The sequence below is a fragment of the Mustela nivalis genome, assembly GCF_964662115.1.
Source record: "Mustela nivalis genome assembly, chromosome: 6".
Lineage (NCBI taxonomy): Eukaryota > Metazoa > Chordata > Mammalia > Carnivora > Mustelidae > Mustela > Mustela nivalis.
Genome location: NC_139025.1, coordinates 30308153 through 30317333, shown reverse-complemented (window position 1 = coordinate 30317333; position 9181 = coordinate 30308153). Strand labels below are relative to the sequence as shown.

The 9181-nt window shown below is 41.2% G+C and overlaps 1 protein-coding gene across 4 annotated transcripts in view; it reads left to right on the top strand.

Moving 5' to 3' along the window:
- Positions 1–6443: 6443 nt before the first annotated feature.
- Positions 6444–9181, top strand: part of CATSPERB (cation channel sperm associated auxiliary subunit beta) — a 123979-nt gene continuing 121241 nt past the window's right edge. For all 4 annotated transcript variants that reach the window (XR_014312572.1, XM_082733949.1, XM_082733948.1 and 1 more), the window contains exon 1: positions 6444–6606. The gene's annotated coding sequence lies outside the window, so the exon portion shown is untranslated. The remainder of the gene's footprint in view (positions 6607–9181) is intronic.

Genomic DNA, 9181 nt, shown 5'->3' with positions numbered 1-9181 from the left:
GCTTAACCCACTGAGCCACCCAGGCGCCCAGAATAGTGTGCCTTTAATACCTGCAAGCTTTCTACCTTCTTAGTCATACTTTATACTTCATGGGGTTCCTTTCTTTCTTATTTTTTTCCCCCCAATCTGGAGACCTCTGTGATCCTTTTCCAGTCTGGACTACTCACCCTCCTGGCTTTCTGCCCACTTGTCATCCCAGGACTCACCTTTCACCATTCTTCTGGACTGATTCCATGCTTTCTGGATCCATGTCTTTTGTTTTCCTCAAGTATGTCCTCAAACAACTTCTAAGAATGAGGCAGGGGTATAAATCTCTGAGTCCTGGCTGTGTCAGTTATATACTGAAGTAGATAGACTCACCCCTTACCCAAAATGGAATTTATTGGAAGGATAAAAGGGTGCTCATAGACTCAAGGAGCCTCGGGCTTAAGAAAAAGAAGAGTATCAGGTAGGTCAAGGGAAGGTAACGCAAAAAGTGCTCCTCTAGCTTGCTTGTTTGCTTGGGAATAGACTTTCACTATTGTCAGTCTTCTTGTGCTGCACTGATTTCCAGTCCAAGAAAGGAGCACCTGCTTCTTTTGTTTTATTTTCTGGTGTGGGTCACATACTTGCCTCCTGGCTATGGAAAGGCAGGGAATCTGGATTAGTGGTCCCATTAGACTATACAGAGTCCATGAGTGCCCCAAAGTATCAAATTATTATTAGCAAAGACTGGTGGGATTGCCGTTGAGTAAAATGTGACATGTTCATTATACTCCGCTTGAGTAAAAATGTCTTCATTCTGTTCTGATACTTCTTTGTGTGATGGATTATAGAATTTTAGGTTGAAAAATCATTTCTTTTTCCTGTAGGACCTTGAAGGCATTTCTCTGTCTCTTCCATCATCCAGTACTGGTTATAGGACTTATGCCAGCCCTTGTAGTGGGAATGTCTCTCAAAGGTTTTTGTTTTTGGTTGTTGTCTTTTTTAATTTAATTTTTTCCAGTGTTCCAAAATTCATTGTTTATGCACCACACCAGTGCTCCATGCAATACATGCCCTCCATAATAGCCACCACCAGGCTTATCTAACCCCCTAACCCCCTCCCCTCCCAAACCCTCAGTTTGTTTCTCAGAGTCCACAGTCTCTCATGGTTCATCTCCCCCTCTGATTTCCCCCAAATCATTTTGTTGGGTCCCCCAATAATGGGTCCATGATTAAAGGAGCGAGGCTGATGCAAAGCGAAGGTCAAGCAAAGCTTTATTTCATGCCAAGCATCAAGAATTAAACCGAACGTTCAGGGCCCACCTCTTACAAGAAAGGACAGCCCCTCTCTGTTTCACAGACTAACCTTTATAGAACAAAGGCCATGTGGTTGGGCCTGGCCACACACAGGTGGCCAACGAAATTGTAACACACAGAGAAAGCTGTACAATCATGGTAGGTGACCAATTGAATTACAATTTACCCTAGTAGACATTTGAACCAGCCTATCACCTTAGTTAGAATTGGCGCCCAAAAGGTGTCCAAAGGGCAGGGCCCATACTCCTTGGTAGCTAGGAGACAGTATGCACCCCCACTGATTGAATACCTCCACCTGGCCAGACCCACCCTTGTATTTGGACTTTGTTACCTGGGACTGGTTTCCGGGACTTGTTTTTAAGTAAGTTCCCCTGCTGGGGGTAGGGTGGGGGAGAGTGCAGAGTCAATTTAAGTTTTACAACAAAATGGCAGCTCAACCGGGGTGGGGCCACTCTGGCTGAATAGGCCCTTACAAATTCTCCTCTCCATCTCCCAATGTCTTCCAGTTTTTGTTTTTTAATAAACACTCCAGTGGCTGATAAAAATCCAGCTGCCTCCACAGATACTTTCTTGGGACCATCTTGTTGAATCATCCAATTGTTAGGTGACTTCTTCTAAGGAAGCCTAGACAGTTGTTGGTGTTAGAGGATGCTGTGATCATTGGACAAGTTCCTGATTTGAATTTTAACCAAACCCTACTTCCCTTTGATGGGGTACAATAATAGTACAGAAGTCAATGGGAGATCAGCATGCACTCCGGTTCCAGATTCTTTTCTGATAAAGATAAATTCAAGTACTCCACAGCTTCTTCCTCCACTTTCAGTCTCCATGATGTGCTCATCATGGACTGCCCCATCTGGATGGCAGGTGGCCAAGGACACCCGGATCCGCAGCAAGAGGCAGCTGGCAGTGAGCCTGGAAGGGAGCCACTGGCAGGGAGGGCTAGGGCAGGGAGGAGGGAGAAGGAGCTGCTCTCCAGAAGTTTTTAAGCATCTTTATCCTTGTTCTGAAATTTCATCAAGTGTGCCAGATATGAGCCTGTTTTGATTTTTCATGTTGATATTTCAGTCTGTATATTTGTGCCTTTCTTTTGCTTTGAAAGATGAATTTTCTTTGCCCATTATCCATATTTATTACTTTTTTCCCCAATGATTTTACCTTTTAAAATTTTTGGTTTTGTTCTCTTGATAATTTTCCTTCCTCTTCTCTGTGACCCTTATTACATTTCTGAGATTATTTTTGTCTTTTTTTTTTTTTTTTCCATTTCCTGAGTTTGGTCAACTCTCCTTTCACACCATCCAGTTTTTTTTTCCCTCTGTTTCTATTTTGGGTTATTTCAAACCTATTACTCAAGGTGATTTTTGTTTTTACGTGCATATTCTTGTTTTAACATTTTAATTCTGGTTAGAGTGTTCTGTTACAGTTTTCTCTCCTTTCTACTTCTTGTTTGTTTGTTGCTTTTGGCAGGGAGAATATTTTCATCTGCTGAAATGTTTGAATTCCCATGTTCTGTCTTCTAAGAGCTTTGTATGATGTTGCCTGCCACTTTGTGTTCATTGTCAAACATCGTATTTTATCTGGACCAGCCTCAAGGAGGGGGTGTGAGTTGAGTGTCTAAGTAGGCTTCGTAATCAAAAGCATCCTCTTTTGTTGTTTTAGTGATGTTCAGTTTTGAAGTAGATGGAAATTTTGGGGGTAGGGTCAGTGTGTTTCCCAATTTTGTGGTTCTCTTTTATTTCTGTAAGGCCATTAATTTCCCTTGCTTTGTTTTTTCTCTTCACCATCACACATCCAAGAGATTCCTCCACCTCCCAAGGCATCTAACCTATTCTTCACAATGCTGTTCTCCTAAAACTGCATGAAGACTTTCAAGCCAGTGCTCTAACCTGCCAGTTCTCAAACCTGTGCTTAGTTTACCCCCTCTCTTTGGTAGGACTCTGTTAGTGACATTTTCTGTATTCTAACTGTGCAAACTCCTGCTGCTCTTTGTTCTTTTCCATGAAGTCTCTACCTGAATATTTCTGGTGTGGACTCAGTCCAGTTCTTCTGGTTTTAAAGATTTATTTATTTTAGAGAGAGACAGAGTGCACATAGCAGGTGAAAGTGTAGAGGAGGAGAGAGAGAGAGAATGTCAAGCAGACTGTGCCAAGAGCAGAACCTGCTGCTGGGCTTGATCTCATGACCCGAGATCATGACCTGCGTCAAAATCAAGAGTTTGACATTTAACTGATTGAGCCACCCAGGTGCCCCAGTTCTTCTGGTTTTAGATGTTGCTTTTCCTACTTATATGCAAATTGAAATTGTTAGTAATCTCTATTTCTTATTTGCTCTAAGGTTGTTTTATTAATTCTCCATATTTCTGTGATTTGTGGGGGACAATATATGGGGAAATTCAGTTGGAAAAAATCCTCAAATATTTATATCAAATCCTTTGCGTTCATATTGACACTAAGAACAAACCTTAATGATTGCTTCTGTGAAGATGCTGGAAAATCAAGTCATTATTTTCAAACTGGTAAGTGAAGGAATGAGGCATTTAATTCACCTTTACTTAGGAATTGTACTTCTGAGTAACCAGATGGTTGTTGAAGGAAAATTTATTTTTGTAGACGTATTCCAGAAAATAAATGAAGAATAAATGATAAAATATCACCATCTTGTAACATTGAGATACTTTTTTGCCTACCCAACTATTATAGATTATATTTCATTCTAAGCTGCATTTTCTGGGAAAGCAGTTTGCCAACCTGTATCAGGAATTTTCAGTATATTCATATCTTAAGAAAACATTTTGAATGTAGGGCCAGATTTTTGTTTGAGACCATTTATTACCATATTATATATAACAGAAAAATATATAAAACAGCTGAATGTCTTATGTTTAAATAAATTTTGTGTAGTTATTTTGGATACATAATTGTGAAAACTTCTGAGAGGATACTTGAATTACTTCTGAGAGAACAGTCAGCATAACAATGACTAAAAAGCTGCATACAGGAGGATCCTACATGAAGTTATAAATGTGTAGGGAACAGACTGAATAAATATGTCAAAATGTTAGCAGTGCTTCTGACTGTTGGTTTATTTATTTTTACTTGTTAATTAATTAATTTATTTGACAGAGATCACAAGTAGGCAGAGAGGCAGGCAGAGAGAGATGAGAAGCAGACTCCCCACTGAGTAGAGAGCCCGATGTGGGACTCGATCCCAGGACCCTGGGATCATGACCCGAGCCGAAGGCAGGGGCTTTAACCCACTCAGCCACCCAGGTGCCCTGACTGCTGGTTTATAGGTAATTAATTTCCCTGTATCTGTTTGTATTTTTCCAATTTTGCATTATGAGCACTTTTATAGTCAGAAAAAAAATTTGCGAAGAAAAAAAAATAGTGATCCTTCTTCTAACTAACACCTTCCCTGGTTCCCAAACCTCCTAACTAGATACCCGGTGCCTGACTTATGGTTTTTTTTTTTTTTTTTTTTAAGATTTTTATTTATTTGACAGACAGATCACAAGTAGGCAGAGAGGCAGGCAGAGAGAGAGGAGGAGGAGGCAGGCTCCCTGCTGAGCAGAGAGTCTGATGTGAGGCTTGATCCCAGGACCCTGGGACCATGACCTGAGCCAAAGGCAGAGGCTTTAACCACTGAGCCACCCAGGCACCCCCTGACTTGTGTTTTGGGGGAAGAACATCTATCATTGTGCTGCTATGGGTAAATCACCTGCCTGGGAGTTCTCTTGGCACTCATTCACCTCAAAGTTAATTCATCAGTAAGTCTGACTGAAGCAGATGCTTATGTTCTAGGGAAGGAAAGCATTACTCAATGGGGGAGCGGGGAGGAAGCTTTACTTGGGGACAAAAAGGGAAAGGAAACAAAGGTGTTGCTGGGGGAAAAGAGGGCGATGTCACCTGCTTCATAAATTTCTTGAGGGCCATCAGCGTATACAACCCTGCTACAACCCTGCTCAGACGTTCCTATTTTGATGCAGTCCAGGGAAGCAGCTTACCACAGAGTTGCTACAGAGACCAGAAATTACAGCTTGCTTCCAGAAGAAAGCTTCATCACCTTCTGTCGTCAGAAACCAGCAACAAAAAGGAGCCCAGTTTTCTAATGACTTTCTATTACAGAAAAAGCATTTTGTTGAGTTATGCACATTATTCTAGATTGAGGAATAACTTTCTTCTTTAGGTCAAGGTCACAAGAAAAGGTAAGAGAAAAGTGTTTTGTTTTGTTTTTTTTAAGATTCATTCACTTATTAGAATGCGTGTGTGTGTGTGTGTGTGTGTGTGCGCACAGGGTTGTAGAGGGACAGAGGAAGAGAGAGAGAGATAGAGAGAGTCTCAAGCCGACTCTGCGTTGAGCACAGAGCCTGAACTGGAGGTCAATTCCAGGACACTGGGATCATGATCTGAGCCAAAACCAAGAGTTGAACACTCAACCGACCGAGCCATCCAAGCACCCTAAGGAAAGTGTTTCTTCTATAGGCTCTTCCAGGAATAGATGAAACCCACAAACTAGCAGATTCTACATGGCCTTTTGAAAGGATGTCTGCAGGAGAGCATAAGTGTAAGACAGGTTTTATCATCATTATTAAAGAAATTGCTAGCTCCTGTGACCATTCATGCCTTGTCAGGGTGCTTAGTAAGTCACACAGGGCAGACTAAGTAGATTTAATCAACCAGACAAGGGACATTCACAGAGAACAGATTGGCAGATCACTTGGTCTTGCTGATTCCCACACATACACGGCTCATTCTCATCCTTGGACTTTGTGGGTTTACTTATCCTGCTTACCCTGTCAACAAGGTCTTCTTTAATTTTCTAAAGTCCCAATCTTCCTTGAAGACACACTTAGGAAGCTCTCTTTAACAGATTTTCTTCCCTTAGACCACATGGTATGTAGTTGGCATTTCTTTTTAGCATTTATGTTTTTTCTCAGACACTCAGTAGTCCCACTGAGGATTTTTGGATTTTGAAAATAGTCATATGTAGGTTTCTGAGCCTTCCTGGCAGATGTATTAGAGATGGTAGGTTTGGAGAAACGCCACCTCTTAGATTTTTAGAGAAAATGACCTTTGGTACTCTGGAGGAGGCAGTTAATTGGAAATTCCAACTGCCTACCCTTTAGATTTTCTAAGCCTGCTTCTGTACTTGGTAGCAGCTGATTGGCTGTTACCAAAGTTAGTGGACTACTAAGCCAGTAAACTGGTCTTCAGACCTTGGTCTTCTTTCGCAGCCTGGATGGAAGAAAGCTTGGGAAAATACGAAAAAGAAAAGTGCAACTAGTCGGTCATTCTATTGGAGGCAATCACAGTAAGAAATATTAAAGTAAGGGCCCTGCTATAGTACCTATTGATAATGTAATCACTAGTCTATAACAGAGTGACTAAAAATGAATCAGATGGTCAAAAACGTAGGTTCCTTCTTTGGGGGCAATTCTCAGTATTTTTTTTTTTTTTTTGGTGCTAGAGAATAGAAATACCCAGATATGTGACTTACATCTGGCCATTATATAGAATTCATCATTATTAAATGGGATGGGTAACTGGAGGTAATTTTATTGCTAATAGAGTGAGTAAGGAATGGGGTGAGGATAAAGCCACTGCTTCAGTTCATCAAGACATGGATTCAGAGCTAGTATTTATCAATTGCTGAGTCTATGTAAAGCAGCTGTTAAATGTCTAAAGTATGTTACTCGTTCAGTTCTCACAACAACACCGTGAAGTAGCTGTTATCCCTATTTTACTGAATGAAGAAGTTAAGTAATTGTCCAAAGATCAAACATCCTAATGGACAGAGCCAATCTTGGGCCACAGTCAGTGCCTCCTCTCTAACCAGGAGATGGTTGGTTGTTGAAAGCAGGTGGTACAAAATTGAGCAAACTTGTGATACTGAAGAAGTGGAACATGAGACTAATGAAAGTATGCAAGAGAATTGTGGGGGACACAGTAAGCAGTTTTGGTGAGAGGTCAAGTCTACTCAAATCCTTCATATCTTTGTGTTTTTAAATGTTCATTTTGTGGCATCCTAGTCAGCTGCCTAAATCTTTTGAATTGGGAGATCTTGGTGTAAGCCTGGCTCTGTTACTAGCTAGTGATGGACTTTCGACATGTAACTTCGGGTCTCATATATTAACTCTAAAGTGTTTTCCATGTCTAAATGAAAAAAGAATGAATATGGGCTGAATTACTAGAACCAGGGAATGTGTAGCTACTAGCAGATCCACAGAGAGCCCAAACATCCTTCCTTAGCTGTCTCTCCCTTCAGTTATGCTCTCTCCGGTTTCCTGCCCTTAATAAAAGCACTTAAAAGCCTTTTAAAGTAGGTTTTTAAGTTCTTGGGTTGAAGAGAGATACAACCAAATCCGCTCAAGTGAAATTAGAGATCTTTTTGTATGTATTCATGAGAACTGAACTCAAACAGCTCTAAGGATAATGTAAAAATAAGTTGTCCATCCTGGAGCCCTAGAGCACAAATGCATTTAGATCCATTCTTTTAGGGATGAGAAAAAGTGATGGGTTCTTTTAATGGTGTTATGTCATTTAATGTGAATGTTTAGTGAACTAATACAAGATTTTCCTGGCAAAGGCACTATTTTCAGCTTGACTGTGATGACTTCTCCAATTAAGGTTAAATTCGTTCTCGCACCAAAAATGTAATTGAGCATAGCACCATGCTCATACAGTTTACCCTACTTTTGTTTAGTCTTACCTTGTGAAAACTGTTTTCTTAGGAGACCAAAAAAAAAAAAAAACACCATAGTTCTTCCCTGACCATGTGCTGAAGATGACAATTTAAAAATCCAATGAATGAGCTTTATGTTGTTGGCTAAATGTATTGAATCAAGCAAAGCCATTTTGAGAGAGGAACAACATCAGTTAAGTTGAATTTACTCAGTAGTTGTCGGAGCCCCGCAGCATCTGGATTATGCTTCACCTACATCTGGCAAGTCAGTCTGTTACTGTTTCTTGGATGCTGGCAAAAGAGACAAGAACTCCTAGGTCAGAGACAAAGGACTTAATCACTCACAGCAAAAGCAGTAGCCAGAGTTTCAGCATGCTGCTCACCCCAGTTCCCCATGTCTCCCCAATGCCATGGAGCAGCTATCCATCAGGAAAGCTGCATTAGCTTAGTAGGGTTACAAGAGCAAAATACCACAGGCTGGGGTGGCTTAAACAACAGAAGTTTATTGATTCACACTCCTGGACGCTTAAAGTCTGAGTTCAAAGAGCTAGCAGGGTTGGTTCCTTCTGAGGACAGAGAAAGAAGGATGCATTCCAGGCCTCTTTCCTTAGTCATCTTCTCCCTGTGTCTTCACATCGTCTCCCCTTTGCACTTGTCTGTGCCCAAATCTCCTTTTCTTATAAGGACCCCAGTCACATTGGATCAGGGCCCACCCTAATTTTCATTTTAACTTACCACTTTTGTAAAGACCCTATCTCCAAATATGACCACATTCTGAGTACTGGGGGTTAGGACTTCAACAGATCAATTTTTAGGGGAACACATTCCAGCCTGTCAAAGAGGCTTGCTTACACACACAGTGGGGTGAATTATAGGGGAAGAACACTGAGCTTGGGAGATTTACCAGATTTACGCTCCTCTTATCCAAGGGAGATGTTACCTCATCTCTCAAGGATTTTTTAAAAGATTTTATTTTATTTATTGGAGAGAGAATATAAGCAGTGGGAGGGACAGAAGGAGAGGGAGATGCAGACTCCCTGCTGAGCGGACAGCTGGACATGGGGCTCAATCCCAGAACTCCAAGATCATGACCTGGGCCAAAGTTAGACACTTAACTGACTGAGCCACCCAGGTCCCCTTCATCCCTCAAGGTTTCTTGCCACAAACACAACTCTGAGAAAAGGCCTGGGTAAAAAAAGTATCCAGGACTTTGCATGCT